This window comes from Crotalus tigris, unplaced genomic scaffold (assembly GCF_016545835.1).
Source record: "Crotalus tigris isolate CLP2741 ecotype Arizona unplaced genomic scaffold, ASM1654583v1 scf7180000024359.8030256, whole genome shotgun sequence".
Lineage (NCBI taxonomy): Eukaryota > Metazoa > Chordata > Lepidosauria > Squamata > Viperidae > Crotalus > Crotalus tigris.
Genome location: NW_024100528.1, coordinates 6,630,354 through 6,653,600, shown reverse-complemented (window position 1 = coordinate 6,653,600; position 23,247 = coordinate 6,630,354). Strand labels below are relative to the sequence as shown.

At 40.3% G+C, this 23,247-nt stretch overlaps 1 protein-coding gene across 3 annotated transcripts in view; it reads right to left on the bottom strand.

Moving 5' to 3' along the window:
- The window catches only part of SMAD9 (SMAD family member 9), a 52,423-nt gene extending 33,681 nt beyond the window's left edge, over positions 1-18,742 (bottom strand). For 2 of the 3 annotated variants that reach the window (XM_039327301.1, XM_039327299.1), the window contains exon 1: positions 15,259-18,742. The gene's annotated coding sequence lies outside the window, so the exon portion shown is untranslated. The remainder of the gene's footprint in view (positions 1-15,258) is intronic. The other variant, XM_039327303.1, reaches the window with a different exon arrangement.
- Positions 18,743-23,247: the final 4,505 nt, after the last annotated feature.

The window sequence follows — 23,247 nt, the reverse complement described above, 5'->3', positions numbered from 1 at the left end:
GTTTTCATTGTAAATAGAAGTATTGAAAAAATATTGTTAAATAAATATCAAATTTTTACCTAGAAAAAGTATATGCCTGAATGCTGCAGACTATCTGAGTACTTACTTACTAGTAATCATTACTTCTTGGAGAATCAAATATATTTAGGCAATGTACCCAAAAAGCTTTTTAGAAGGAAGCTCATGTGAATTCTGGTTTCCCGGGGAGCTTTTAAAAATTTCAATAATGGTCTTCCAAAATTGTATTACAAACTGCTTTCAAAGCTCCCCTGAGCATCATTATCCTGCTAAGAAACATAGTGGGGTACCTTCTCCATTTGAAAATGCTGTAAACTAAAAAGCCGCATGGTGCCGATCCTTTGGTCCTCTTGATTAAGGCTTTTAGTGTAGCACTGAAATGTTTTACATGTATTCATTGATTTCAGTGGAAAGTAGGAGTAAAATTATAGGGTGTTTTTAGAAATGTGCATGAAAAAAACAATTCATCAATTCTGGCGTATTTGCAATGGACTTATTCTGTGTCTTTTTGGATGTTGGCAGCTGGTGGAATTTCTGTTATCATATCCTGAAGAAATGTATTGGCACAAATGAGACTCCTGAAAAATACTGTCTTCTCTCTGCAGAATATATAATAGACTTTTTCCCTCAGTACTGCATTGCATCAGACAGGCTGCATATCCCCGCCCTCTGCTCTATGGCATTATGAGAAAAAGGTACATAACTTCATACACCAATGTAAACAAAGGGTGGGGTCATTGCCCTATCGAAAACACTATATTTTAAGGAGAATGGCTATGAATATTTTAAATACAATTCAATCCTACCACTGAAAAAAGAGATTAAATCACAAATAACAAGACTAGAAATAATTTAGGCTTGCTATGAATGCAATGTTTTCTTGCATTACAATACTTTATCTCCACTTAGATCAAATAAATGAATTACACAACTATTTATATCCAAAACTAAACATTACTATTTGAATCAGAGTCAATGGAGAAACCCATAGTTATATACACAATATTTAAAAAAATATAAGCCATATTCTGCATTTTTATTACTCTACCTTTTCTTTTAGAAGAAACATCAACTGAGAAAAAAGTTAAAATTTCAATAGCTTGGTTTCTTTGTATCTTCAGAACCTTTTCAGTGGACCTTATTCCAAATGATGCTCGCTGCTTTATACTCTGAGAATGATTATACGCTGAGAATGACATAGGTAACAGAGTACTGTAGAAAGCATACTACAAAGACAAAGCATGTGATTGGCATGTAGAAATGTCCATGTTTAATAATCAGCACAAGTAACCACAAAACAGCCTACAGTATAGAAGTACTGAACTAAATCATGGGTTTGAATCTCAATCATGTCATGTGACGTATCGTGATGTATCGTGACTTTTTTGCCTTTGCGGAACCAGGGTGGGTGTGGCTTGTGTGTGACGCATCTGGCCTGTAGGCCGCCAGTTTGACACCTTTGGACTAGATGAACCAACACTCTGACTCAGTGTCAGGTAGATTGCTATGTTCTTATGAGATAAAGTGAAAGCCACAAAAATTTGTTTGCAGTTGCAAATTTTATATGACATGCATATAATTTCCTACCAAGATCATAGGATCTGTAGTTATGTAACAAAACTGCCAAATGCTCAGGAAGAAAAAAAAGTATACATAATTCATAGCACCTGCAGATTTCTGTGTGCCTGAAGAAAGCAACATTCCTTTACCTCTTCCCAAAAAACAAATACCCAAATATCAAACATTGTCTATCTGAGAAATGAATTTTTTGAATATTTATTCTTCAGGGCAAACCAGAATAGATTTCCACAGTGGTTCAACTATTGGGCTAAGCAATAATGTAATCTGATTTTGGCTTATTAGAATGTGGGAACCAATCCACTGTGGTTTGTAATGTGTTTATATATATATATATTACTGCTAATTATCTTATAATTTGTTTAATTAATGTATTTAGTATTTAGACTTATTCATGGTTTATATTTTTTTCTTTTTTTAAGACTTTTTGAAGAAATTGTAATTAAGCCTATGTTCAGCTCTGGGAAGGTCGGGGGAGGGAATGGGAGGATTGGGGAGGTTTGGGGATGGGTTGTTTTGTTTTTGTAAAATTTCAAAAATTTAATAAAAAAAAAAATCCTCCCAGAACCACACGCTGAAAAGGTCAATTAGTTTTCTTTACATTTACTTATTTTTCTGCTATTCTTGTAATCAGAAAGAAGTACCATTCAGTTAAATGGATTTAAATGAGCCGAGATGGCGCAGCAGTTAGAGTGCAGTACTGCAGGCCACTTTAGCTGACTGTGTTCAGCAGGTCAGCGGTTCAAATCTCACCGGCTCAAGGTTGACTCAGCCTTCAATCCTTCCGGGGTAGGTAAAATGAGGACCCAGATTGTTGGGGGCAATGTAAATATATATATACATTGCTTACTGGTGTACACCGCTTAGAGAGTGCTTGCACTTAAAGCGGTATATAAGTCTCATAAATAAATAAATAAATAAATTTATAAATAAATAAATAAATACCCTGGGAGCCGATGAGAGGCCAAATGGGAGTGCCCTGTATTGAAAGTGGTGTCCCTTAGAAACCGGCAGTGGGCAAGAAAGATGGGGATGTGAAGGTACACTTCCGTGAGGTCGATAGACATCAGGAAGTCCCCTTTTCTTACACTTCCCAAGATGGAGCAGAGCGTTTGCATCTTGAATTTGCGGTATGCAAGATGATAATTTAAGCCCTTGAGATCTAAAATGGCTCTCCATCCCCCTGACGCCTTGGGAACAACAAAGAGGATGGAGTAAAATCCCCGACCTCTCTGGTCCGCCGGCACCGGTTCTATGGCACATATATTTAAGAGATGCTGAACAGCTTCGTTCATCAGCTTTTTCTTTGTTCGATTCCGTGGGTAGGGACAAGAGAGAATCGATTTGGAGGGATGGAGATGAGCTCCAGGGACAGTCCGTGTGTAGTACCCATGCATCCATGGTGATGGTCTCCCACCGGTGGGCAAAGAGAGTCTGCCCCCTATGGGAGGGACCACTGGAGCATCACCTGGAATGGCGGAATGGTCGGCCGCTCCCGCAAAAGGGCTGCTTGCCCGGAGATTGCTGTCTAGGTCTGGCCACCTGTCTATCCGACTGCCTATGCTGTCTGTCCTGCCTGGCTGGGAAGTGACGGATGGGCTGAATGTAGTTGTACCTAGCCCCTGCATGAAAGGACTGCCTTCATGGATAAAAATTAGACTGTTTGTCTGATTTCTTAAAGAGATGATTAAGGACCTTGCATTTGTCCTAATTTTTAGTGAGATAAGGATTCAAGGCGTCACCGAACAGCTTGCCTCCCTGATAAGGCACTGCTGATAGACGCCACTTAGACTTGGCATCGGCATGCCAGTGCTTCAACCAAAGCATACGGCGACCAGTAACAATGGAAGCCATAGCCCTGGAGGAAAATCTGGCAGCCTGTAGCATTGCATCAGAAGCATATTCCGTTGCCGCCACCATCTTGCTCAGATCCTGGTGAGTGCGGATATCTTCCGCCGGAATCCTGGCTTGAAGTTGTTGAAGCCAGTGGAGGGCAGACCTATTGAAAAAGGATGCTGAGGTAGCTGCCCTGATAGCCCACGCTGTAGCTTGGTGTGTTTTGCAGAAAGTGAACTCACTTTTGCGGTCCTCCACCTTGAGGGCATCAGACATGTCACCAGGAACGGTGGTTGGAGATACAAGGGGACCCAAGGGTTCATCCACTGTGGGAAACTCCAGCGCCTCCGCCAAAATCTTTTCTCACTACTACACGGGAGAGGAAGGGTACCCGGGGATGCCCACTGTTTCCTGACTGCATTTAGAAACATGGGCAGACAGGGGATGCGGTACTGTGTGGTTACTGATTCAGTGAAATTCAGATCCGCCTCCGAGTCTGGAGCAGCTGTCGATGCCGATGTGGAGAGTTCGGGTCCAAGATGGGCCGTGGAAGTGGCCTTTCGGAGCAGGGGAACAAAATGAGATGGATTAAAGAGACCAGCAAAGGATGGCATTTTGGGAGGTGTTTCCTCCTCATCTGACATCGGGATCCCCAATTCCGCATCATACGCATGAGAGGATGAAGCCTCGGAGTAGGAGGACTGAGAAGGTGAAGAAGGTGCACAAAAAGCCTTGGTAGTTGGCTGGTGGATAGGTAGGGGAGAAACCGAGGATGACCTAGGTACGTGCGATCTGGCCTGGAGCGCGTGTTCTACCTCCAGCGCAATCAACTCATTTAGACGGTCCTCCGTGGGGGGTGGGAAACCGGCTCTGTTGGTCTGAGTCCAGCCGCAGTAGGGATGAAAGTAGCTTTGGGGGCCGACTGTTGAGCCTGCAGGGCAGAAGGCTGGAAGATGGGGTTCTGGTGAGATGTGTCCCCAGGCACAGGGACAGAGATAACATCCCGTTAACCAGATCCCTAGAGGGGAAGCAAAGGGCCCCAGTGGTAAATCGAAGGAAGGCACTTCAGCCTGTGTGATTTCAACCCTGGCCTGTCTTTGTGCTTTAGAGAATTCCCTCTCTAACCCCTGGTGTCTCCTATTGGCCTTTTTTTCATCCTTTTTTGAAGTTTTGCCTCCAGATCTGTCCTTGGCCTTGGTCTTGGCCGAGATCTTGCCTGCAGCCTCCTGATTGGAGGATTTATGCCGCTTGGAAGTTGATGAAAGCAGTGATGTTCCCTTCTTGGAAGAGCCAGTATTCTTATGGATAACCACAGGAGCACGATAGGGTACCCCTGGTATCCAGAGACAGTTGTTTTCTTTGTTCCTGTGGATAAGCACAGGAACACGATAGGGTACTCTTGGAATCCAGAGACTGCTATTGTTATTTATGGATAGACAGAGGTGCACGATAGGGTACACCTGGCATCCAAGAGCTGCTAATCTTGTGGACAAACACAGGTGCACAATAGGGTACACCTGGAATCCAAAGATATTTGATTTGTAGATAAACACAAATGCATGAGAGGGTACACCTGGAATCCAAACACTGTTATGCAGGGGAAGTCAAGGGCAGAGTGTGTGTACAGCTATGCTGTGTGTGAGAAGGAGACACCAAATTAATACCTCCAAGATGGTGTACACAGATGGGGTACATCTGATGGGCTGTGGCCTAGGAATCCTATTCAGGTAAAAAGGACTCAGTGCAGGCCCCAAAAGGACTGGCAAATGAAGGAGGGAGAGAAACTAGCGGTTCTCAAAATGGCGGCTGGATCCAAAATGGCGGCCACCATCCCATGTGAAATTCCGTGAAAGTATTCCCAATGGCTAATATTCCTTTCACCCTCCTTGTTGATACTATCAATTGAAAATGGGGTGGAGGAAGGAGCCCCTTCCTCAGGGCAAAGAGGAACTAGTAGCAACAGATCTAGCGGCCACAAAATGGCAGCCGCGAGTGAGGAATGCTGGATGGGCCACAACGCTGTAGCTGCTGCACGTCCTTATAGGCCCCTGAAATTTACCGGCCAGAAAAGAATGATTGCGACCTTCTGGGAGGCAATCATCGCTCTCGGAGAGAAACGGAGCTCATCTGAGCAGTCTGTAACATTTCGCCTCTTCAAGGGGCCACCAGCCAGCTGATTTCAGAGAAATCCAGTCGGCTGAAGGCGCGCGCTTATCCGGCGACCGGAGTTGCAGCCGCAAGCCCCCGGCAGCCAAGGAGAGGAATTCGAGCCACCCGACGTCCGGAGCTGCGATCGCAGCCCTGGCAGCAAGAACAACGGCCGAAAGCTACAGGGAAGCCTCCCTGACTCACGCTGAGTCCAAATGGCCGCTTTGAGGCCTGCACGCACAATCGGACGCCAGGGATGCAGCCGCAAATCCCTGGTCGTCAAAGATGGAGAATTTATCCCACAAGGACTCCGGAGCTGCAGCCACAGCCCCGGCAACAATACTGAAAAGGTGCAGGGAAGCCTTCCTAATGCGCGCTGATCTTAACCACCCCCTTATAGGTCCGCGTGCGCAATTAGGCACTAGAGCTGCAGCCGTAGGCTCTGGCAAGGGAAGGCAACCAAACAACGAAAAAACGAACTATTGCTGCCTCTAAGGGTGAGGGAAGGCTCCCCAGAGGATTGTGAACAAACACTGATCTCAGTAGAGATCCAGGAGCAAGGAAGCTAAAGAGGTAGAAAACTAAAGAGAAAGGCAAGAAATACAAAGAAAGGCTTTACTGAGCCTGACTTTGTAGCTAAGAAGGGGTTGGAAAGAAGCAATAATCCGAGCCTAGCGCTGTACAGCGCTGATCAGAAAAACTGTTAAGAATGGAAAGATGGGAAATCCACCAATGGAGACTATACCTGTCTAAGAGCCAAACTTGCACGTCTGTCCTGGGCAAGATCAAGTCAAGACTGGGATCTCTATGGTTCAGGATGGGCGTGGCAACTTTGACTGACTTGATCTGATTGAGCAGGAACACAGTCTAAACCCATTGGTGGATTATCCATCTCCAGTGCTGGAGAAGGTGATGTTTTTGTCCACGCTGCTACAATTTCTTGGCTGTAAATGCGGACACTATTGAGCAGCAATTCTATTACAGATGGTGTTTTTCCATACAAGTTCAGATAGTCCATGTAAAGAAGGTGGAACCTGGCTGATGTTTTTGATATTTGATAGCCACTGCCTGACTTGTTCACTAGTGGTGGCAGATGAATCAGTGCAATGACAAAGAGTAGTAGTAATAGTAATAGTAATAGTAGTAAAGTTGGAAGGGACCTTGGAGGTCATCTAGTCCAACCCCCTGCTCGGGCAGGAAACCCTACACCATTTCGGACAAATGGCTGTCCAGTCTCTTCTTAAAAACTTCCAGTGTTGGAGCATTTATGCTTCTGGAGGCAAGCTGTTCCACTGATTAATTGTTCTCACTGTCAGGAAGTTTCTCCTTAGTTCTAGATTGCTTCTCTCCTTGATTAGTTTCCACCCGTTGCTTCTTGTCCTGCTTCAGGTGCTTTGGAAAATAGCTTAATTCCCTCTTCTTTATGGCAGCCCCTGAGATATTGGAATACTGCTATAATGTCCCCCCTTGTCCTTCTCTTCGTTAAACTAGACATACCCAATTCTAGCAACCGTTCCTTATATGTTTTAGCCTCCAGTCCCCTAATCATCTTTGTTGCTCTTCTCTGTACTCTTTCTAGAGTCTCAACATCTTTTTTACATCGTTGTGACCAAAACTGGATGCAGTATTCCAAGTGTGGCCTTACCAAGGCATTAAAGAGTTGTATTAATACTTCACGTGATCTTGATTCTATCCCTCTGTTAATGCAGCCTAGCACTGTGTTGGCCTTTTTGGCAGCTGCAGCACACTGCTGGCTCATATTTAAGTGATTGTCTACTAGGACTCCGAGGTCCCTCTCACAGTTACTACTATTGAGCATGGTGCCACCTATGCTGTACTTGTGCATTTGTAGGGAGAGTGAGTATCCTTGAAAGATTGATATTAAACTTTCTCAGTCTGTCATGGTAGACTAGCAACCATAATCTTGCATTCTGCAATTGACCTTTCTACAAAGCTTTTGATGTTTCCGCCGTTATTTCTAGGCACTTGGTTATCAATCATGTAACAGTGAGTTGAACGCCTTGTTATAATCCACAAACTATATCATGTCACATGACGTATCATGATGTATAGTATTTTTTGCCTTTGCAGAGCAGGGTGGGCATGGCCTGTGTGTGATGCATCCGACCCGTGAGCTGCCAGTTTGACACCTCTGGTATAATCAATCCAACCTACATTCAAGTTGGTCTTTCTTCTCTTGCAGTTTTCCAAAATCATCTTGTCAATTAGAAGCTGATCTTTTATTCCTTACTGTTGGGTAGTTTCCTTTCTGCTCAGGTGGACAGATCATATTTTCAACTCAATACTATTGGACTATTGCATCAGTTACCACACCAGTAAGCAATCTGAAAGGTGTTGGTAAGCAGTTATTTTGCCAGTGCTGTCCTTTTTGTTGCAATTTTCATTATCAGGTAGGTTTTGCCAGATGTTAAGATTTTCAACTTTACCTCCTTGCAGTATATTGCTAAATTACTTGGCAATGAATAAGTGTAGACCAGACAGATGTTACAATGAAAAACATGGAGTTCTCGTTCACCTGTTGCTGACCAATTCTTGATCTCCCTTCCCATTTTTTTCACCATTTCTGCTGTTATTACACATTCTTTTATTTCAGCTTGTTTTTATTTTTATCCACCTTTTTATCTAGGCTGTTGTCGTATTTTGGGGGGTTGACCCATAGCTGTGCATAGAACTTTGGAGTTGATGGATTGGTGGAAACCTTTCTGATTCAACTGAAAATGGAGATTCTGCCTATATTGTGCAATTCAAGCTTTGGATCTGCTATTCTTGGCTTTAGCTCTTATTTGCTGCTTTATTATTTCCAATTCTTCCTTAATCCTCATTTCTAGGTGATAGTTTTTGATCAGGTATTCTTTTGTCTTGGGTCTTCAGCATCTTTTCTTTCTTCTGTACTACTTTGCATGCATGCTAATCTTATTTTCCAGCCTGATCTTCGAATTTGGTGGTACATTGTTTGGCTGTTTTTCTTGCTTCTTCTTTGCATTCAGGATATTCAGTTATAATTATAGCCCTGCTCTAAATTAGTTGGTTTGTTTCTTGCAGTGAGCTGGTGCTTACAATATTGGCATCTTTTAATACTGGTGCTAGATGATTCTTTATAAGAAGCTTAATGCAGGCAACCTTATTCTTTGTTTCTATGCTATTCTAACTTGTTTATTTCAATTCTTCTGTTTTAGTTAGAGATTTTTGTTCTTTCTAAGGAGAAGGCAGAGGAGATTGTGCTAGGTTTGGGAACAAAAAAGACTCAATAACTATGCTCGCTTCTTCTACTGTTGACTCCTCCTAGTTTGTTTTTACATCTGAATTACTTCTAGCAAGGCTCCAATTTCTTTGCCTTGGGTAGACTGCAATTCTTCAATTCTGCTTCTGTGAATATTTTATTTTATATCATAAATTCATGTTGATCTGCTAACCACTATTATTTCTGATTCTGGATGTTATTCTTTGCAGAACTTGTAGATTCTTTTCAGATATCCTTTTTTCATTGGACTTGATTTGTAATAACAAATCATTATTATTTTTCAATCTTTATATATTTGCAACAGGTAAACAACTTTTTTTCCAGTAGTCCTGCAGCTGCTGGCCCTGGTTGCTCAGCCAATGGTCGTGAGCTCTGCAGCCAGTTTGTAACCAAATGCTCAGGAACTCCAATACCTAGTATGCTCCGTGTTTGCCTAGGCAATGACTGATCCTTTATGGATTTCTGTAAATTACATCTCACCGTATTGTTTATGAGAGATATATTTTGTCTGGGTTCTCAGATGAGATCTGTCCTATATGATTGGTATAGCTCTTATCTTTCCCAGCATACATAAACTCCAAAACTATGTCAATATCCTTCACTGAGGGGTATTATTGTTGTCATCATGATCATGATCTGTTCACAACAGATAATAGGCTTAGGCTTGGTGTTGGCATTTATATGCATCAAGTTCTTCCAAGCAACTAGGATTTTGTAATATACTGATGTAGTATAAGTGTGGATTCAATATGGCTCTTTGCAATTGATAGAAGAATATTTTATTCAATGCACAGATTTTGTAAGTGCTGTCCAACATGTTTTGGTATGACACCCACTATGTCAATAACCACTGGGACCATCACAGCTGTTTTATGCCACAGCCTTTCAAGTTTGATTTTCAGAACAACACTTTGTGATCTTCTCCAACTCTTGTCTTTTAATTCTACTACCGTATCTCCTGGTATTGCCATATCAATCCACAGTTTCTATTTTTCAACCACAGTTAAACCTGATGTGTTATGAACTAAGTCTTTATTACTTTATGAACTAAGTCTTTATTAATTCTGAGAACAATTAATCAGTGGAACAACCTCTCTCCAGAAGCAGTAAATGCTCCAACACTGGAAGTTTTTAAGAAGAGACTGGACAGCCATTTGTCCGAAATGGTGTAGGGTTTCCTGCCTGAGCAGGGGGTTGGACTAGATGACCTCCAAGGTCCCTTCCAACTTTATTATTATTATTATTATTATTATTATTATTATTATTATTTTCTATTCAGAAATCCTACAATATTTTAACCTATTCAATTTTACAACCTTTTCAACTATATGTTCCCACCAATTTTTCATTGCTTGAATGTTTTGACAGATATTCCAGTGAATAATTTTAGCAATTGTGTTATGTCATTGGTTACAATTAGTTTTTGTGATATTCTTGCATGATCTGAGTATATGAACTACTGCTTCTCCTATTTCTTTGCCCAATCTGTACTTTGAATCAGAATAATAATAGAATAACAGAGTTCGAAGTGTCCTTGGAGGTCTTCTAGTCCACCCTCCTGCTCAAGCAGGAAACCCTATAACATTTCAAAACAAATGGCTGTCCAATCTCTTCTTAAAAACCTCCAGTGTTGGAGCCCCCAAAACCTCTGGAGGCAAGTCATTCCATTGATTATTCGTTCTGTCAGGAATTTTCTCCTTAGTTCTAAGTTGGTTCTCTCCTTGATTACTTTCCATCCATTGCTTCTTGTCCTCCCTTCAGGTACATTGGAAAATAGGTTGACCCCTTCTTCTTTGTGACAGTCCCTTAGATATTGGAACATTGTTATTGCGTCACCCCTAGCCCTTCCTGTTATTAAACTTCATATAGTTTAGCCTCCTGTTCCCTAATCATGTTTATTCCTCTTCTCTGCACTTTTCCTAGAAGCTCAACATTTTTTTTATTTCTTGGTGACCAAATCTGGATGCAATATTGCAAGTGTGGCCTTACCAAGGGATTATAAAGTGATACTAACAGTTTAACACTTTGATCTCAATTCTATCCCCGTCAACGCAGCTTAAGACTATGTTGCCTCTTTTGGCAGCTGAAGCACATTGTTGGCTCATATTTAAATGATTGTTCACTAGGACTCCAAGATCTCTATTACAATTACTACTATTGAGCTAGATACCACCTATTCTATACCTGTACATTTAATTTTTCTTGTCTAAATGTAGAACCTTACTTTTCTCAACACGGAATTTCATTTTGTTAGATAGGGCCCAATGTTCAAATCTGTAGAGATCCTTCTTTATCTTGAGCCTATCTTCTGGAGTGTTGGTTATTCCTGACAGTTTGCTGTCATCTTCAAATTTGATGAGTTTTCCCTCTATCCCCTCGTCTAAATCAATGATGAAGATGTTGAAGAGTACAGGGCCTAAGACTGAGCCTTGGGCTACCCACTGCGTACTTCCCTCCATGTAGATGAAATTGCATTAAAGATGACATGTTAACTGCAGTTGGTCAGCCAGTTACCAATCCATCTGGTGATGATGCTGTCTGACCCACATTTTTCTATCTTATCAAGTAATAGGTTGTGGTCTACGTTATCAAATGCCTTACTTAAGTTCAAGTAAATTATATCTACAGCATTTTTCTAGTCCACTAATTTTGTCATATTGTGAATCATTTGATGATTTTTCAATTCTGGCTTTGATTGTATTAGTTTGAATAGCTAGCCCTTGTGCCCAGCCTTCAGTTTCTTTTTTTAATGTTTTAATGTTCCAGTTTTAAATCATTTCACGGTTTTATCTTTATCTACTTTCCCCTCAATCTTTTTTGTAAAAACTAACCAGTTATTTTTCCTTGGCAGTATTCTGTTTTTGTTTTCATTATTTTAATATTCACATTTTGCTTCCTATACACTCAATAAGTTCGAATTTTTAATTGCATCAATGCTTGTTCTTGGCTGTCTTTTCTATAATCAGCCAATGCATATTTTTCTTCTTTGACAGTTTGTTTGACCTGAAGTAAACTTCTGCTTTCATTTCTGAAGGGAAGGTATAATTTATCAATATCATGGGAATGTAATGTATAGTGAATAGTCATCAGTTTTCTTGTTTTTTGGTCCAATTATTATTTATTTATTATTACTATTTCACATTTGTTATAGCACTCTACCTCCAATGGCCTACAGTCCAGTAAAGGTTTAAAAATTTACCACACTGTAGTAAGATAGTAACATTTTCACAATATTTCCAAGTCATTATGTCTTATTTCCAGAACTCTGGTTTTCCAGTAGAAAGTGGTTACTGTTAGACTAAAAGCAAGATATGATCATATATAGCTGACAGCCAGAACCATTGTAATGGTTTTATTGAACAAAAAAATAATATTGAACAAAACTGGTTCATATCATGAGCAAGCATAAACCACAGTGGCTGGTTCACGTAAGATGTGAAGCCAACACTGAATAAATCATATTAATCACCTCACTCTATTTGTGAACCCAGCCACTGAGTAGTTTAAATTCCTATTCCCATGCATCCATTTTAGAACTAGGTCTCCTACTCTCAGTTGGGAAATGAAAATTTCTTTATACTAGATTGATAGATTTCAACTATAAAGATGAGAATCCTTTGTAATGCTTTGTTTGTAAGAAACTGTAATGTCATGTTACTCAAACTAGTATCAGTTTTATGATCATACAATATTTTTAATACCACAAAGAATTGATGAATTGCTGTTGCTTTGAAATGGTTTTTAATTATGATAAAAGACTCCTGCGAGTCCCCTGGACTGCAAGGCGATCAAACTGGTCAGTCCTAGATGAGATCAACCCTGACTGCTCTTTAGAAGGCCAGATCCTGAAGTTGAAACTCAAATACTTTGGCCAACTAATGAGAAGGAAGGACTCATTGGAGAAGAGCCTAATGCTAGTAAAGATTGAGGGCAATAGAAGAATGGGACGACAGAGAATGAGGTGGCTGAATGGAGTCACTGAAGCAGTAGGCTTAAATGGAGAAGATGAGCTTAAATGGAGAAGATGGTAGAGGACAGGAAGGCCTGGAGGAACGTCCATGGGGTCACTATGGGTCAGACACGACTTCGCAACTAACAACAACAATAACAAAGAAGTCTATGTTGCAGTGATAATACAGAATATTATCATGCCAAATGACTAAGATATGAGTTGTACACAAAGTCACAGATTAAATAGGAATGAGATTAGTTAGTATCTGAAATTGCTTTTAGATACATTCTATCAATGGTTAATGCAATATTTACATACATACAGGTACTATTGTTGATTCACTCAGTCATTTGACTTAAACCAACTCCATTTTAAAAGTCAAATATAAATAACGTTACAATATTTAACAGTTGCAACAATTTATTTGAACTATAACCATTGTTTTCCACTTCTCTAAAAACTACGGTAAATGTCTAAATTATTGCTCCACTATTGTTTTTTGAATCACTTGAATCATTTATCTTTATAATTCTTTGTTACAAAATAATGAATGTTTTTCTTATCTGCAGTGCCTTTCCTGGACAACTGTGAACTTGGCTACATTTCAAGAACCTGTATATTATTTCCTATGTCTCTGGGCCATAAGATAATTCATTCATTAAGAGAAAATTACAGGTTTGTAATTTGTTCTCTTAGCTAAGAATGTAATTTGCCTACAGAACGTAAATCTTAACCTGATTATGTGCTCATACATTGCTTCTCTAGTCACAAAAGTTCTTTTCTCATAGAACTCTAACAGTTCAAGTAATTTTTAAAATAAAGACTAACATTTCAGATATCACGTAAAGGGAATCAGCATAAATGCTGAAATGCCCAAATGTTTTGCTTCCTTTTATATCAGGAATGTGAAACATCCCCAACTTTGCCGAGGTTAAGATTTACCTGTTCTTAAGTCTTTCAAAATCAAATAAATTCTGTGGTTTCATCCAATCCAAGGTGTCAATGACATACTCCTATAATTTCAGGAGTGTTTCTGAATATACAATCAGTTCAGTTCACTACTGTTTTCACTATCAGTGCAAAGCCCATGGCCCCTTTAAACCAGAATCATTCCTGAGTTTCCCCCACATTTCTTAATTTTCAGCTTTTTAATTTAGGTGAAAATGGAGAGTGTCTGACGGTTTTTATTAAGAATTAAAAATATATTTTTTCTCTTCTGGCCATGCACAACTTTGGCTTAGAAAAACTCATCGGGACTAACATGTTCAACTTTGGAGCAGATTATGTTATTTATAACAGAAATTGACAAATTGCAAGATTGGACCTTAGTACTCAACGTCTTTAACAGCCAACTGAAAAGGTATTCTAGCGCTATTATTATTATAAAATAAATCAGCATTTATGTTGTCTCGAGACTCCTGACGTTTGTTTTTAAATATAATTTTTCTCCCTAAAAACTTGATTTTATAGTCAGGTAACCTAGTCTAGAAGTTGAAGAGCACCCTAAGGAAGTATTTTCCGGCATGAACCCTTACGCTTTCCGTCTTAATTTAGAAAGCAGAGAAAGAAATCAAAATAGAGGCTGAAGAGCGCTTGACAGCGGTTAACTACCCATAAAAAACGTTTCGCGTTGAGCCCCTCCTTCCGATCACAATACTGGCGTCAGTCTGTCTCCTATATCAATCCTTTCTCTCCCCCTCCCCCTTCCTTCCTTTCTGCGCGTTTCTAAGATCACCAAAAGAAGGGCAAGCCCTCGCTTATGAGTGTAATGTTTCGAAAACAATGTCGACTATTAAGAATAAGAGCAAGTTAAAGAGATGTCACTGCACGGTCAACTCTATTATTCTAGTTTTATGAATGATTAACTTAGATTGCTTTAAGTCCTCCCCCCCTTTTTTTTCTTTTGTTTTTGGGATTCCACCAGCCTCGCCTAACAGTAGGAGTTTCACACAGGTTACTCTGAAGTAGAGCCCATTATGTTAAAAGGTTTCCTTCTCAAATAAACGTAGAATTCTCAGTGTCACAGGCTACCAGCGTTAGGAGTTATTTCCTAAAATAAACTATGTGTGTGTGCGCGCGCGCACAGACACCTATCATAGCCGAAGATCTTCGTTGGGAATGAAAACACCCGGACGTAATAAGAGCCAAAAGGAAACTGACGGCTGCCAAAGCCCCCTCCAAAGTCTAGTTCAGGCTTAAAGTGCCTTGTCCGCCGAAGGGCAGGGCTGGGCACCACGTAGCTGCTGGCCGAGGAAATTGACGCCTGCAATGCAGGCAACGTAAACAGAGCGAGCGAGGGAAGCGGACTGAAGTTTGCGAAGGGGTGTCCTGAGGCAAGCTGCGGCACAGAAAACCAAAACCGGGGAGCCCGGCGTAGACAGGCAAAAGTCTCGGGGCGAAACTGACATTTCTGCCGGAGGAAAAGAAATCAACATATAAATGAGTTCGAACAAAAGCTTGGTACCGGCCCGTAAGTTGAACGCCTCAGCCGCCTGCTCTTCCCGCCGGATGCCCAGCCGTCGCCTTCCCGGGACTGCGCCAACTTCTTTGGAGCGAGTGGCTCACACTTCCCCCTCCTAACGTGAAGGGACGCGGCTGCAGGAGCTCGGCGGCGGCAGAGGCCAGAGCAAGCGAGAGCAGCAGCAGCAGCAGCCAGCCAGCCAGCCAGTCAGCCAGGGATCGAGCGAGCGAGCGTGGCGTCAGTCAGGCGGGAGCCTAGCAGCTTGTATTAGTGCGCCGACCTGGAACTCAGCCAGGAATCCCTTCTGAGTGGCTTGGCGGTCTGACTGACTGACTGAGTCTGGCTGCCTCGGGAGCGCGCGGGCGTGCACCGCTGAAGACCCTTCTGTCCAGGGAGGTGGAGGCGGCAGCAAAGGAAGAGGAACGAGAGGGGTGGGTGTTTATTTGCCTGACCCCAAAGACTAGAGAGGAGAATGACTTTATTTTGGGATGATTGTCTCTACTGCAAGCTAAAGACGGCCAGGAATGGACGGGTAGGCAGCCAACAAGTAAGACCCGTAGGCTTTGACGGGTTTGAGCAACGTGTACTTGTCGAGTCTACCTGGAAAACCCTCTTAAGGGGCGAGGTGCAGAATAGTGGTTCAGGCAGGCAGATGGACCCGCCTCGCAGAGTTTCGTTTTTCAAGCTTTGCCCAAGAATTTTAAGGAAACATCAGTCCTCACGCGCTTTTCGCTCCTCACTCTTGGCCTTTAAAGACTCCGTTGAATCCCATTTCGAGCGCCTCATTTCGAAATAGGATTCAGAAACTTTTTAAGCGGTTTGAGGTTTTTGTGTGTGTGTGCGTATTGGAAATTTAATATATTGAGACCCTTTCTTGGATATTGCAAATCATCATAAATATTCTTTCTGTCGCCCAGCTGGAGGAGTGGGTAGGTTAGGATGTTTTCTCAAAAGCAGCGAAGGACGATTTGTGCATAGAATTGTGCCTCCCTGGGTATATAGGAATCCAAATGGAAGCATTTACATAAACACCTATTTAACTTCTGTTTGAACATTTGCAGAATCCTCCTCTCCAAGTAATTGGTTCCGCTGTCAAATTATTGTTACTATTAGGAATTACAGTAGTCAGAATCTGCCTTACTGTAACATAAATCCATTACTGCAGTTCTTGCATTCCAGAACAAAAAGGAACAGGTCCTGACTTTGTTCTATGTGACATTCTATCAGGTATCTGGAAAATGATATCAAATCCTTCAATATTGCCAAATTTAAATGTATCCCTCTCCATAGACGCCCTTCATTAAGCTTAATTTCTAATTACCTGTTGATCCTTACTGCTTTTTCTAACCTTGTTTCAAGGTCCAAGTCCAACCAAAGCGAAATGAAGTAGTAAAGCCATTTGCTTTATGTCATTTGCAATTATTAGTGTGGTAACCCCCCTTTTTTTTGGCATCTCACTGCTGACTCATCCAATTGCAGATGACCCAAATGGCCTTCCAATAAAATCCATCTTATACCTGTGTAAATTTACACTGATCTCTAAATTTAATGCTGCTGTTTTCAGTTAATTACTTTGATCTATCATGATCATTTGGTGTTTCAGTTTCCTCTTATAGAACAGGGGCTCCCAACCCCTGGTCTGTGGATCAATACCGGGGCACGGCATGCCAGCAACCGGTCTGCACAAACAAGCAAAACCCCATCTGTGGGATGCAGGCAGCACACAAAACCATGCACCATCCGGTCAGCGGGAAAACCTCTCTTTACGGAACTGGTCCCTGGTGCCCAAAAGGTTGGGGACCTCTGTTCTAGACTCATTTGCACATTTGATAATGCCCTGTACCTCATTAATACAAAATGTAAGTACAGGGTCTGAATTGGATTTTGTAGTACCTGGCGATATTTTACTCTGGGTTCATGCAGTATGAGCATCTTCAGTGTGATTGTCAAACCAGCCCTTATGTATACTTAATTTTTATGTCATCCAACCCTCATTACCTTCCAAACATAATGTTGCCAAATCCAGATGGTGATTAAAAAAAACTTTTCCTCAAATTTATGACCTTCATTAGTCTGTAAAGCAAAGGAAAGTTGAAGTAAGATCATAACTGTTCGTCACAGTTTCACTTAGCAACCACTTTGCTTAGTAACTGAATTGCTGGTCCCAGTTCTGATAGTTAAACAAGAACTACCTCTGTACCCTATTGTTGAGAACAAGTGAGCCTACAGTAGTCAATAATGTCAAAAATGGTGAGAATGACCTAAGCTCTGAACACTGGGCAACGTGTCTACATTGTCACCAGTATTATTAACAAGTTGTGACAGATGATTCATAGAGCAAGATAGGCCGTGGCCTGTTCAGAATTGGGCCATATGAGTGGCTGGCCAGAGTATGCGCACAGCTGAACTTGGATGAGTGGTGGGCTGGTGGACACTCGCGAACATGCTGGCCCACTGCTTGTGTAAGGGCTGCTTGTGTGTGCTCATATGGTCCAGTTCCCTTCTCCACCCAGCTGGGCTGCCAAGCCGCAAAGGTTGGGGATAGCTGCTATATTCCAATTATGGAAGTCATTCTACCAGGATCTCCACTGTTATCATGTCTATTTAATATACCTAATAAATTATATTTACTTTCCTATATTACTTAAGCTCTTCTTGTTTATTTCTTATATTCTGAGCTTCAGTGCAGACACAGGTAAAGACTGTGAAATCTATGAGTCATTAATTCTGTCTAAGTTTTAATCCAATATTTTTATATATTCTCTAATAGCAAGTCTTTAACCAAGACAATCATTTCAAGAACTTGACTCAAGTACAAGATGAAGTTTAATGTTCTTCTGACAACTCATCATGCTTTGGCCAAATACCTTTTTACTAGTATTTGTGAGAAAAATGCTATGACAATAGTACATCACCTAATTAACTGAGGCCACGGTCCCACAAAACAAATCTCTTCTGATAAAACCATTTTGGAAGCTAATTATTTATTTACAATGCTCTTTCCTTTTCTGATCCTTTTCTATGAAAGGATGGATAAGAAATATAATAAATCCAGAGGTCTTAGAGATACAATTATATCTGTTCTTTGCAGCATTATTTATCCAAAACTGCATAGACATCTGGTACAAGATTGGTGAAGATGACGGAACCAGCAGAGATTTGCCATCTGTTTAGTTAGAGAAAGATCAATAGCTACTACATATATATTTGTTGACTGGAACCCTGTTGACTGGAACCTTTTGCTGAAAAGTGAACATGTGATTTATGGGTTTGAAGATTAGAAAGAATAGTTTATGGAAATAAATATATGATGTAACCTTAAGAGAGTAAAATATAAACATATCTATAACCGCTGCCAAGAAGATTGGAAGCATAGAATCTTTGTTTTTTCCTTTTTATACTTCTTTTTATGTATTTTATTTTCAGTTATTACTTTGTTATATTTAATTCAAAATTTGTACTATTTTTAATTCTGTTGAACTTTTCAATAAAATTATTTTAAAAAAACATTTGATGTGTCTTGATGACATTGTCAAACAAATAATGCAAATTATGTAATTAGCTTTAGTTGTACTATGATGTAATTGATGAATACTAATATATATAATTGCCAATACGAACATGGTTCCTTTAAGAACAACACATCCGATGCTAATGAGCGGACCAATGATCCGCTCAGGTCATTGTTCAGGGCATAGAAGCAGCCAGTCATATAAAAAACGGAGTCCTGGATCCAGTATTTTATACTCTGACAATGTCGGCAGTGTGGCTGACAAAAGCTCAGTACTTTTGTAGATTAAACAGCTTTTTTTCTGATTTTATCCTGGTGATCGTTTTTGTTTATCAGTTTCACGACGTGTATACCTGGGATTCGTTTATATATATATATATAATTAAGGATATATATATATATATATATATATATATATATATATATATATATATATATATATATATATGTTTTCTGAGGTTTTCGCGGGTATCTGTATGTAGGTCTTTGGTTGTTCGGGTTTTCTCCCACGTAAAATTGGAAGTGTCTTGGCGAGGTCGCATAAAATGGAAGCTCTTTGGACTTCAAGTTTTTCATAGGTCCTGGTCAGATGGTGGATTTCCTCCCCGTAGAGGTTCAATATTTGTTTTCTGAGGTTTTCGCGGGTATCTGTATGTAGGTCTTTGGTTGTTCGGGTTTTCTCCCACGTAAAATTGGAAGTGTCTTGGCGAGGTCGCATAAAATGGAAGAGCTTCCATTTTATGCGACCTCGCCAAGACACTTCCAATTTTACGTGGGAGAAAACCCGAACAACCAAAGACCTACATACAGATACCCGCGAAAACCTCAGAAAACAAATATTGAACCTCTACGGGGAGGAAATCCACCATCTGACCAGGACCTATGAAAAACTTGAAGTCCAAAGAGCTTCCATTTTATGCGACCTCGCCAAGACACTTCCAATTTTACGTGGGAGAAAACCCGAACAACCAAAGACCTACATACAGATACCCGCGAAAACCTCAGAAAACAAATATTGAACCTCTACGGGGAGGAAATCCACCATCTGACCAGGACCTATGAAAAACTTGAAGTCCAAAGAGCTTCCATTTTATGCGACCTCGCCAAGACACTTCCAATTTTACGTGGGAGAAAACCCGAACAACCAAAGACCTACATACAGATACCCGCGAAAACCTCAGAAAACAAATATTGAACCTCTACGGGGAGGAAATCCACCATCTGACCAGGACCTATGAAAAACTTGAAGTCCAAAGAGCTTCCATTTTATGCGACCTCGCCAAGACACTTCCAATTTTACGTGGGAGAAAACCCGAACAACCAAAGACCTACATATATATATATATATATATATATATATATATATATATATATATATATATATTTCATGTCATTTCCGTATTGATATTAGGATGCATATAATGCCTTTTATTTTCCAGGTACACATAGATAACAAGAAATAATAGTGGATTTGATAACTCTTAATGGCTCAGTGGTTAAAGACACTTAGTTTGTCAGCTGGAAAGTTGATAGCCCAAGTTCAAGATTTGAGGCTGTGTGATAGGCTGACGTTAATAATAATAATAATAATAATAATAATAATAATAATAATAATAATAATAATAATAATAATAATAATAATAATAATAATGTTGGAAGGGACCTTGGAGGTCATCTAGTCCAACCTCCTGCTCAGGCAGAAAATCCTATACCATTTCGGACAAATGGCTGTCCAGTCTCTTCTTTAAAACTTCCAGTGTTGGAGCATTCACCGCTTCTGGAGGCAGGTTGTTCCACTGGTTAATTGTTCTAACTGTCAGGAAGTTTCTCCTTAGTTCTAGGTTGCTTCTCTCCTTGATTAGTTTCCATCTGTTGCTTCTTGTCCTGCCTTCAGGCGCTTTGGAGGATAGCTTGATTCCCTCTTCTATGTGGCAGCCCCTGAGATATTGGAACACTGCTATCATGTCCCCCCTCGTCCTTCTCTTCATTAAACTAGACATACCCAATTCCAGCAACTTGCCCCAGCTCCTGCCCACCTAGCAGTTTGCGAGTAAATAAATAGGTACCACTTTGGTGGGAAGGTAACAGCATTTCATGTGCCTCAGGTATAGTCATGCTGACCACATGATATTGGAAGTGTCTTTGGACAACAACACTGACTTCCTCGGCTAAGAAAATGAGATGAGCACTGCCCCCTAGAGTTGGACACAACTGGACAGGGGAAACATTTACATTTCCCTTTTTGATATCTCTTAGGTTCAAGTGCTTGAAACATTATTTTTCACATTTCTGAATTGCCCATTTCCTTCAAATGGCTAATGTATGATATAATCTTCTAGGTTTCTTGCTTCTGGCTATTATTCCCATTTATGTATGTTTTATTGTCTGATTCACTTCCTTATGGAGAATTGTTTTCTTTTATGGAGCATTCTTTCTTTGATCTGATAAATCTCTACCCTCTCTCATCAGCTGAACCGTGGCCACACTTTGCTCCTCTCCTTTGATTTTGTTTTTCTTCAAAGACAACCACAAATACACAGTATGCCAAATTGTTTTGGGCAAGAAATAACATATCACAAGCATTTTAGGTCGCAACCACAGAATCCTGTCTTTTCATCATTCTGAAAAAGGAACCTACAAACTATAATAGAAGCATTATTGAAAAGCCATAGCACAGCACTCAGTTAGTATATGAACAGTCACATAGTTGATCTTTGGCAAATCAAGGTGAAATTATGCTCAGGACACTTGGAGAGGAGCATTGTGGGAATGAAGAATTCCATCATGGAATGTTTGTGGATGTGATATAAGTTTATATGGGCTATGTTTATAACAATATGCTTAAGTTGGATCAGTTACAAATCTGTATTCACACAGCCTACTTGGTTTCGCTGGTATTAAACTTAGTTTGTTTTAGTACCAGTAATACAGACCTGATCTGTTTGATTAGTTACTAGCTAATGGTATGTACAAATAGGGAAGATGAGAAAATTCAATAGGTTAAAAGTATTATAGAAATACTAGATATATGCGATTACTTAGAATACTTCCTTGAGCTGATACCAATTTCTACACTTTTGTTATTCAGAACTTTGACTTAGAAAGTTAAGCAAATTGATAGTATTGATATACAAACAATAATTATATATGGTACATTTATGCAAAACGATAGCAGCATCTTCGTTAGCTCTTGCTGATTTTAATGGGATCTACATAATTTTCAGGTGTATTGTGTTCAATGAATCACACTTTCATTCAGACTGCATTGATGAATAGTTGCTTCTTAAAATAGTGATACCATATGTCTTATACGTTCTTCTAAAGTTTAACAATAGTAAATTTAAGTCATTTGTGCTGCTGCTGTGTTTGTAAATTCTAAAGCTGTGAGTCATTTTTGACTTCTTTCAAAATGTATCTTGTGTATCTTAATGGAAATAAATGTTCTTCTAGAGAGATCTGGTAAATGTCACCATAGTGGGGGGAAGAGTGTCACAAACTTAGTTCTTGCAGGCTTTCCTCGCTTAACAGAATAAAAGAATAAGAGAGTTGGAAGAGACCTAGGAGGTCTTGTAGTCCAATGCCCTGTCAAGCAGGAGACCGTATACCATTCCAGACAAGTGGCTGTCCAGTCTCTTCTTAAAAGCTCCAGTGATGGAGCACCTATAACTTCTGAAGACAAGCCATTCCACTGGGTAATTGTTCTCACTATTAGGAAATTTCTTTTTAGTTCTAGGTTGCTTCTCTCCTTGACTAGTTTCCATCCATTTCTTCTTGTCCTGCCTTCAGGTGCTTCAGCTTCATTGCCTCTTCTTTGTGGGAACCCCTCAAATATTGGAATACTGCTATCATGTCCCCCCTAGTTCTTCTTTTTACTAGACTAGACATATCGAATTCCTGCAACCATTTTGAACCATGCTAGCCTCCAGCCCCTGGTCATCTTTGTTGCTCTTTTCTGCACTCTTTCCAGAGACTCAACATTTTTTTTATAATACGGTGACCAAAACTGGATGCGGTATTCTGAGTGTGATCTTACTAAGGCTTTATAAAATGGTACTAATGTTTCAGTTGGTCTTCATTCTATCCCTCTGTTAATGCAACCTAGGATTACATTAGCTTTTTTGGCTGTTGCAGCACTCTGCTAGCGTATATTTAAGAGATTATGCACTAGGACTACAAGATCCCTCTCGCTGTTGCTGCTATTGAGCCAGGTTTCACCGAATCTGTATCTACATTTGGTTTTTCTTGCCTAAGTGTAAAATCTTATTTTTTTCTACACTGAATTACATTTTGTTAAATAGGGCCCAGTGTTCAAGTCTGTCAAGATCCATCTGGATCTTGAGCATAACTCCTGGGATGTTGGCTAGTCCTGCTAATCTAGTGTTGTTTGCAAATTTGAAGGGTTTCCCTTTGATTACCTCATTTAAATCATTTATGAAGACATTGAAGAGTACTGGGCCTAAAATGGAACTTGGGGTACCCCA